A 10,056-nucleotide genomic window follows, 5' to 3' on the forward strand; every position below is an offset into this window, starting at 1 on the left:
GTTAAGGATTGTTCAGGGAGTAGTGATCATAGTAGAATTCAAAATTCAGATTGGGGGCAAGAAAGTGGAGTCTCACACTTGCATTCTAGAATTAAATAAAATAAATTTCACAGACATGAGGACAGATTTGGCACGAGTAGACTCGGTAGGAAGGTTAAAATGTAGGACAGCTGATGAGCAGTGACAGTTGTTTAAGGAGATATTCAATTTTTCACAACTAAAATATATCTAAGTGAGGAAGAAAGATGGTAAGAGGGGTAAAAAACATCCCTGGCTAAACAAGGAGGTCAAGGACAATATAAAGACAGAGACTAAGTTGTACCATATTGCAGGCTGGAAGATTGGGAAACTTTCAAACAAAGGGATACTAAAAAGTAATCAAACGAGCCAAGGTAAATTATGACAGAAAACTAGCAAAGTATCAAAAAGGAGAGCAAAAGCTTCTATAAGTACATAAAAAGGAAGAGAGTTGCAAAAGTGAACGTTGGTCCCTTGGAAAATGAAACCGGGGAGTTCATGGGGAACACAGAAATGGCAAAGATGCTAAATCAAAACTTTGCCTCTGTTTTCACGGTGGAGGACACTAGTACCATCCCTATAAGAACGGACAATTCAGAGGTAACAGAAAGGGAGGAACTTAGAACAAAAATAGGAGATGGTATTGAACAAACTATTGGGATTGAGGGCAGACAAGTCCCCCAGGCCTGAAGGCCTACATTCTAGAGTGTTGCAGGAAGTGGCAGCAGAGATAGTGGATCCATTGGTTATAATATTCCAAAATTCCCTGGGCATGTGTAGAAGCCAGGTATTTCTAATACACAATATAGGTAAAAAGATAGCTGCTTAAAGCATAAATATTAATTCCCAGTTTTAAAATTAAAGAGAACATATATTTTGCAAACTCATGGTCATGATTTTGAAAGTAACACAGAAGTCTGATAAGGTCATTACATTTCTCCAAGGACAAGGGCTGAATCCATGGCAACGAGGAGTAGGAATGAAGGATTCTCCGCTTCTCACGCCGTTCGAGATTAGGTTGAATCATATCCCATGAATTATACAAGCTGAAACATTTTTAGAACTGTGTTGCCTTGTTTTTAATAAATGGACAATTAAAACATCGAATCAAATATAATATATATATTTGATTCCAACCTTCTCATTATAACGATTTTATAAAAGACTGAATTGAAATAGACAGTTTGAATTATATTTTCGGAGTTATGCCCAGCGTGGCATGACGAGATAACATAAGGTCTCCATTGTTGCAGTAGTGAGGTCAGCATGAGGTCTCTATTGTGGCAATAGGTAGGTCAGCATTAGACCAGTTTTTGCTGGTTTTGATAAAGCACAATATCGCTTTCTTTAACATGCAAAAATAAGCAAGCAGGCAACAATTAGAAGTAATGTTACATAGTGAAGATGGGCAGCTTGCTATCAAATCAAATGTGTTTGAGTCTATCTCAAACCAATTAGGATTATATTGGGGTGTGATCAGATCGCTTAAGACAGATATGAAATAGTATATCCATGGACGATTTGGCCACCATTTTTAGAGATAGAAAGAAAGAGTTGAGAGAGAGTGAGATAGAAAGGAAGGGTTAGAAAGAGGAGAAAAGGAAAGGAAAAGAAAGAGTTAGGACAGAGTTCTGTATTCATATTTAATTTTCAGACTTTGACTTCAGACTTTGACTTTTAAAGTTGTGTTCGAGCAGTTTGTCTCAGAGGATAATTGCTGTGATTCTTTGAAAGGATCAAATAGTCTACAAACTGCCTTTTAAATGACTTTCAAGTTGTAATCAATAGAAGCCAAATAAAACAATTCTTATTTGCACCTGACAAGTTTTTAACTTGAATTTTTACTGAGTTTCAGCAATGCACAAGAACGACCAGTAACCTTGAACTTCAAATCCTAAGATCCTTCAGCATGGGAAAGGTTCCAATGCATTGGAAAAATGCTAACGTAACATCCTCATTAAAAAGGGAGGCAGAATGTGGGCAATTACAGACTAGTTAGTTTAACATCTGGTGTTGGGAAATTGTTAAGAGTCAGTTATCAAGAAAATAATATCAGGACATTTGAAAAGTCAAAACGCTATCCATCAGAATCAACATGGATTTATGAAGAGCAAATCGTGTTAGTCTAATTTGCTGGATCTCTTCGAAGATGTAACAAGCACTGTAGATAATGGGGATCCAGTAGATGTAGTGTATCTAGACATCTGAAAGGGGTTTGATAAGGTGCTGCCCAGAAGGTTAATTTACAAGATTAGATCACATGGGATTAGGGGTAATTTATTAGCTTGGCTAGAAGACTGGCTGATGGACAGAAGACAGAGAGTCGGGATAAATGGGTCTTTTTCTGGAGGGCAAGATGTAACTAGTGGGGTGCCGCAGGGTTCAGTTCTTGGCCCTCAGCTATTTACACTCCATATTAACGACTTCACATAACTTGGATCAACATTTATCAGTCACCTGTCCCTGAATGGCAACATCAACACCAGGTTTGCCAAGGCCGCAGCTGTCACATCAAAGTTGAGAAATCGAATGTGGGCCAGTGGCAAACTATTTAAAAATGCAAAGCTCAGTGCATTCAGCTCGCGTTCTCAGCTCCCTCCTTTACAGGAGTGAGGCATCCCTCCTTTACAGGAGTGAGGCATTATGTAGACCAAGAAAAGTAGCTGAACTGCTTCCACCTCCACTAGCTCAGACAAATATTGGGCATCTCCAGGCAAGACAGAGTGCCTAATATGGAAGTACATCAGCATTCAGGTATCCCGAGCATGCTTTCCTTCTTGAATCAGCATCGACTCCATTGATTGGGTCACGTGATTGAATGGTTGGCAGCCACATTCCACAAAACATGTTCAATGACCCGCTTGCTATCAACACAAGACCATCACGTCATCCACAACTGCGATGTCTGCAAGTGAAACTTCAGGTTGACCGGGATCACAGTCACTGCTTGCAAAGTCCTCACTGCTGGTTGGAGTGCCTGGAGACATGCAGTCAGGAAGGGCATGGAACTGATAGGGACACTTGGTCACAAACCTCTTGCTTGAACTGTGTGTCTTCCATGTCCTCTCCTTGTATTAACAGTTGTACTCCACTTGCACCTTGTGAGTCAGTGGTTCAAGAGGCTGGGTAAATGACAGGAGCTCTCATTGCAATCAATGCCCACTCACACCTCTTCCTAGTCGATTGCCCACAGCTGAACCTTCGGAAAGGCTGGTTCTAATGGAAAATTGACCAGTTTCAGATCTGAAGATATGTCAAAGCTCTGCTGTCCTGACTGATTTTCCAACAATGGTTTTACAGCCAAACTTTCTTTGTGTTGAACAATGTTGTGAAGGGACTGGATATCTTCCCACACTTGTGTAATTGTTCCTTGGGTAATGGTCAGGATATATCTGTGGTGTCTATCCTTCTCCATGTATTCTCTGGAGCAGTACGGTGCAACCCTTCTGTAAAACAGGAAAATAAAACATTATTCTTCCAACTCCCTCTCCTCCTTTGCTGAAGTGGTTGATTCCTCAGTTAGAGACTGTTCCAGTGTCAGTCTGCTACTCCCCTTTGTGGGGGAGCAGACACAAGTTCTCACTTGTGTTTCCTCACTTGATTGTTACACGCCCTTTGCAGGACACTGGATAGTGACCAGGAGCAGACAACATGGTTACTTTCGTATCTCCACCCAGTCCCCATCTCCCCTGACACCATGAGGGCAATGGAAAAGACAGTTGTTGTGGTGCATATAGGCACCAATGATATAGGTAAAAAAAATGGGATGAGGTCCTAAAAGCAGAAATTTAGGGGGTTAGGAACCAAGTTAAAAAGTCGGACCTCAGAGGTAGTAATCTCAGGATTGCTACCAGTGCCACGTGGTAGTCAGAGTAGAAATGAAAGAATAGGCAGGATGAATGCGTGGCTTGAGAGATGGTGCAGGCGGGAGGGGTTCAGATTTTTGGGACATTGGGACCGGTTCTGGGGGAGGTGGGACTACTACAAATTGGACGGTCTACACCTGGGCCGGACTGGAACTAATGTCCTTGGGGGTGCTTTTGCAAACGCTGTTGGGGAGGGTTTAAACTAATGTGGCAGGGGAACCAAATGAGGAGGTTAGTGGACAATAAGGAGGTAGTAACTAAAGCCTGTAAGGAACTAGATCATGAAGTCAGCGTGACTAAGGGGAAGAGTAGGCAGGGAGCAGATGATGGACGCAAAGGGACTGGTGGTCTGAGGTGCATTTGTTTTAATGCAAGAAATGTAGGAGGTAAGGCAGATGAATTTAGAGCTTGGATTAATACCTGGGAGAATGATGTTATTGCTATTACTGAGACTTAGTTGAAGGAAGGGCATGATCGGCAATTAAATATACCAGGATATCGATGCTTCAGGCGGGATAGAGGGGAAGGTAAAAGTGGTGGAGGAGTTGCATTACTGGTCAGAGAGGATATCACAGCTGTGCTGAAGGAGGGCACTATGGAGGGCTTGAGCGGTGAGGCGATATGGGCAGAGCTCAGAAATAGAAAGGATGCAGTAACCATGTTGGGGCTGTACTACAGACCTCACAACAGCGAGCATGAGATAGAGGTACAAATATGTAAACAGATTATGGAAAGATGTAGGAGCAACAGGGTGGTGGTGATAGGTGATTTTAATTTTACCAACATTGACTGAGATACACTTAGTGTCAGAGGTCTAGATGGAGCAGAATTTGTAAGGAGCATCCAGGAGAGTTTTTTAGAGCAGTATGTAAATAGTCCAACTCGGGAAGGGGCCATACTGGACCTGGTGTTGGGAAATGAGCCCGGTCAAGTGGTTGAAGTTACTTTGGGAATAGTTGGTGATTACTTTGGGAATAGTGATCACAATTCCATAAGTTTTAGAATACTCATGGACAAAGATGAGAGTGGTCCCAAAGGAAGAGTGCTAAATTGAGGGAAGGCCAACACCAAAATTCGGCAGGAGCTGGGGAATGTGGATTGGGAGAAGCTGTTTGAAGGTAAATCCACATTTGATATGTGGAAGGCTTTTAAAGAGAGGTTGATTAGAGTGCAGGACAGACATGTCCCTGTGAAAATGAGGGATAGAAATGGCAAGATTAGGGAACCATAGATGACAGGTGAAATTGTGAGACTAGCTAAGAGGAAAAAGGCGGCATACATAAGGTCTAGGCGACTGAAGACAGATGAAGCTTTGGAAGAATATCGGGAATGTAGGACCAATCTGAAGCGAGGAATCAAGAGGACTAAAAGGGGTCATGAAATATCTTTAGCAAACAGGGTTAAGGAAAATCCCAAAGCCTTTTTTACATGTATAAGGAGCAAGAGGGTAACTAGAGAAAGGGTTGGCCCACTCGAGGACAAAGGAGAAAAGTTATGCGAAGAGTCAGAGAAAATAGCTGAGATTCTTAACGAGTACTTTGCATCGGTATTCACCAAGGAGAGGGACATGACGGATGTTGAGGTTAGGGATAGATGTTTGATTACTCTAGGTCAAGTCGGCATAAGGAGGATATTCTAAATGGCATTAAGGTGGACAAGTCCTCAGGTCCGGATGGGATCTATCCCAGGTTACTGAGGGAAGTGAGAGAGGAAATAGCTGGGGCCTTAACAGATATCTTTGCAGCATCCTTGAACACGGGTGAGGTACCGGAGGACTGGAGAATTGCTAGTGTTGTCCCCTTGTTTAAGAAGGGTAGCAGGGATAATCCAGGGAATTATAGATCGGTGAGCCGGACGTCAGTGGTAGGGAAGCTGCTGGAGAAGATACTGAGGGATAGGATCTAATCCCATTTGGAAGAAAATGGGCTTATCAGTGACAGGCAACATGGTTTTGTGCAGGGAAGGTCATGTCTTACCAACTTAATAGAATTCTTTGAGGAAGTGACAAAGTTGATTGAAGAGGGAAGGGCTGTAGATGGACTTCAGTAAGGCGTTTGATAAGGTTCCCCATGGTAGGCTGATGGAGAAAGTGAAGTCTCATGGGGTCCAGGGTGTACTAGCTAGATGGATAAAGAACTGGCTGGGCAACAGGAGACAGAGAGTAGTGGTGGAAGGGAGTGTCTCAAAATGGAGAACTATGACCAGTGGTGTTCCACAGGGATCCGTGCTCTGACCACTGTTGTTTGTGATATACATAAATGATCCGGAGGAAGGTATAGGTGGTCTGATTAGCAAGTTTGCAGATGACACTAAGATTGGTGGAGGAGCAGATAGTGAAGGGGACTGTCAGAGAATACAGCAGAATATAGATAGATTGGAGAGTTGGGCAGAGACATGGCAGATGGCATTCAATCCTGGCAAATGCGAGGTGATGCATTTTGGAAGATCCAATTCAAGAGCGAACTATACGGTAAATGAAAAAGCCCTGGGGAAAATTGATGTACAGAGAGATCTGGGTGTTCAGGTCCATTGTACCCCAAGGTGGCTGCGCAGGTCGATAAGTGGTCAAGAAGGCATACGGCATGCTTTTCTTCATCAGAAGGGGTACTGAGTACAAAAGTTGGCAGGTCATGTTACAGTTGTACAAGACTTTGGTTCGGCCACATTTGGAATACTGCGTACAGGTCTGGTCGCCACATTACCAAAAGGATGTGGATGCTTTGGAGAAGGTGCAGAGGAGGTTCACCAGGATATTCCCTGGTATGGAGGGCTCTAGCTATGAAGAAAGGTTGAGTAGATTAGGATTATTGTCATTAGAAAGACAGAGGTTGAGGGGGGACCTCATTGAGGTCTACAAAATCATGAGAGGTATAGACAGGGTGGATAGCAAAAAGCTTTTTCCCCCCCAGAGTGGGGGACTCAATTTCTAGGGGTCACGAGTTCAAGGTGAGAGGAGAAAAGTTTAAGGGAGATATGCGTGGAAAGTTCTTTACGCAGAGGGTGGTGGGTGCCTGGAACGCATTGCCAGCGGAGGTAGTAGAGGCGGGCTATAGCGTCATTTAACATGTATCTAGACAGATACATGAATGGGCAGGGAGCAGAGGGATACAGATCTTTAGAAAATAAATGACAGTTTTAGATAGAGGATCTGGATTGGCGCAGGCTTGGAGGGCCGAAGGGCCTGTTCCTGTGCTTTAATTTTTCTTTGTTCTTTGTTCATTCTTATCAACTGCTATTAGTGCATGTTGGGAGGATTTACAGGTTGAAACTCAATCTGTCGAGCCACATTGTGAATGCGTTGTCCTTGGTCATCAAGTCCTGGACTGAGACTTAAAAGCAGATCTTCTGGCTCAGAGGTAGGGAAGTTACATGCTGTGCCACAAGGCCTCCTTAAACAATCACTATTAAGTCCACTCATGAGGAAAATAAGATATATCTGGACAATCCTAGCATTGTGTCAGACTAAGATTAAGGTGGTCTCAGCCTAGTGAAATCTGTAAAGTCTATCTTACCAAGGTCTGAGGACAAGTACCCAAGTGAGGAGAGCTGCCCCACAGACTAGTCAAATAGCAGTGACTCTCACTGAATGGCATCAATCTGGAAACATGCCAGGCTCTTTCCCTCATTAACCCTGGGGATGTCCCATCCATTGGCAGCTAGTTTGTGATGCCGAGCAAGGCCAGCAGGGCGGATTCAGGTCCCATACCGGCTGAGATTATTCATGAAGCCCTTGCTTTCTCAACTTTGCCCCTCGCCGGAGGTGTGGTGATTAACCACCATCAGTTAGCTCTCCCCTCAAAAGGGGAGCATCTGGGACTATGTCGACTTTACCTTACCTAGGTAGACATGACAGGAGCAGCATTTGGTACACCATGTTTGAACCTAGGGATGGCGCTAGAGGGCTGTGTGCAAACTAAACATCATGAATGAAGACTATACATCTCTGAAATAAAGAAAAATAAACAGCCCCATGACCAAAAGATTAGAGCAAAGCTCTGCAGGCGTCAACATCTTGTCAGGAATTGTGGACAGTCAGTGAAAGCAACAGGAGATGGCTGCTGCATGAACACCTCCATTTTCACCAATGTGGAGCCCAGCACAACTGTAAGACACAAAACAGTGAATGGATAATCAAACCCAGACTTCTCCTGAGGTGCTGGGTTAACTCTGCTCCAGACGACTCAAATCCCCCTAATCGAGAAGGCGTGCGTTATTAATGCAAAGTTTGTAAGATTATTACATTTTAAACAGTCGTTGTCATTTAAGGTAAAACAACTTGCTTGAACGGTGAAAGTTTGTAGGAAGTTGTATAATCCTGCACAGCACAAGCCAGGATGGCTTGGTTATCATGGGAACAGGTTTGGATTTGCTGAGCAAAATGCAAAGATTCCCACAAAGGCAGGAACAGCTGGGGCTGAGTCGACAGGTTTTCTGTCTCTCTGATTTGGAACAAAGAATGAGTGAGAGAGATAGAGACATCAAAAAAGACATCAAGTACTGCAGCCAGTGTGGTCAGCGGAGAGATGAGTGCGCCATTTTTGTGGGGTGACGGACTGAAAGCAATGTCTTTGGCCGTAGAGATGCATTCTGTGACAATCTAAGGAATACTGAACATTTGTCTGGGTGTGGTGAGAGCAGCTCAGAAATGCTGAATTAGACCACAATCACTTTCTAAACCAAATACCAGCAGAGAAGTGCCTTTTAAATAACACAAAGTTACGACTCAGCAAAACTGGGAGAAAGAAACATTGGAATAGAGCGTAACTGGTTTCTGTAAAAATGCAGAAAACGGAACATCAATTTGAACTCTGACATGGGATGTTCAGTCGTATTAAAAAGGGGTATCTGTTCCGTACTTTAGTGTATTAATTATCTGCTACTTATTGTTTAGTAGATGTTGATTTAATTTTTTTTAATGTAAAGTTTTGCTGTGCAATGCCTTTCAATTTATTCTTTAAAAGGTTATCGGGCTCCATGGGTGCACAACAATACCACAATCAGCAACATTGAAAACAGACCATCTGGTCATTATCATGAGAGTTTAGTGTGTGCACACTGGCTGCCACAATTAGAACAGGGCCCATCATAAATATTTCATTGGGACATCTGGCAGTTGTGAAAGGCTCCATAGAAAGGTAAAACTGTTTTAACCATTACTGAGCAAGCTGCAGAGCGAGGGTGGCAGATCTTGGTGGGATTTGAAATGACAGGCAATATCCAGATTCCAACCACAGTGAGACAGGATGGTATTTTCTCAACCTTCTCGCAGGAAGGAGCTTTTGGCCCCGCCCAAGGCAGCCCTCACTCCGTGGCGGGTTCCCCAGCAGCACATCTTGCGCACAGCGCAAATAGCCATCGATATCAGTGGGACCGGATGACCATGCCATCATCCACTCCCCTCCGCCACCAGAAAGCACACTGGGAGGGTGGGGGCCCTGAAAAATCAAGTGCACAGGATAGCCAGCCCCCAACACACACATGCAAACACACACACACAGCTCAATGATAGGAAATCAGAAATAATACTCAAGACACTCCACCCCTCCCAGATAATGGCACCTCACCTTCTCATATTCAGTAATGACCCATCAACAAAACTCAGCCTGCAAATCAGAAGGGAAATGCTTCCAATAAACACTCAATATCCAACACGCAGCCAATCAAACAGCTCAGCACAAAGCACCGAGTACACAGGTCTCTGAGCTGGATCTTCTCACACAGCATAAGAGGCATTTCCACACTTGATTCCCCACAGGATAGTCAGACTGCCTGGACATTCATTTTACTCCTTCATTCAACGTCTCATTTGGTTTTGAGTCCCTACTGGAAGTGAAGCAGCTGTGGTAGAGGAAGAGGAGAGAATGGCCAGAGTGGGTGGGCTCTCTGATTGATGTCTCTCACAGCCAATCCAAATATTTCTGGAGTAACATTATCATTGTCCCATCTGGATAAAACCTCACTTGTTGCAGCTGCTGTCTCAGTTCTCCTGGTAAACGATTGACAGAGATTTCTAGTGTGGGAATAGCATTCATCCTCAGAGGCTTTCATGCTGACAACAGTGTTGGATGTGCAGCTTTGATTCTGTTTGACAGCATTTCAGAAGAGGAAGACCCAAAGCATCCAAAGCAGCAATTGTGTTGTTACTCGTGTCTTAATAAAGCTCGTAGTCTCA

General features: G+C 43.7%; 1 long non-coding RNA gene across 1 annotated transcript; it reads right to left on the reverse strand.

Annotated features, from left to right (window-relative positions):
* Window positions 1-1,840: 1,840 nt before the first annotated feature.
* Window positions 1,841-9,708, reverse strand: LOC119975460. The gene is made up of 2 exons (XR_005462770.1): window positions 9,449-9,708; window positions 1,841-3,464 (listed from the first exon to the last, which is right to left on the reverse strand). It is a non-coding gene; the product is annotated as an uncharacterized LOC119975460 (long non-coding RNA).
* Between the last annotated feature and the right edge of the window lie 348 nt (window positions 9,709-10,056).

The sequence above is a fragment of the Scyliorhinus canicula genome, chromosome 13 (assembly GCF_902713615.1).
Source record: "Scyliorhinus canicula chromosome 13, sScyCan1.1, whole genome shotgun sequence".
Lineage (NCBI taxonomy): Eukaryota > Metazoa > Chordata > Chondrichthyes > Carcharhiniformes > Scyliorhinidae > Scyliorhinus > Scyliorhinus canicula.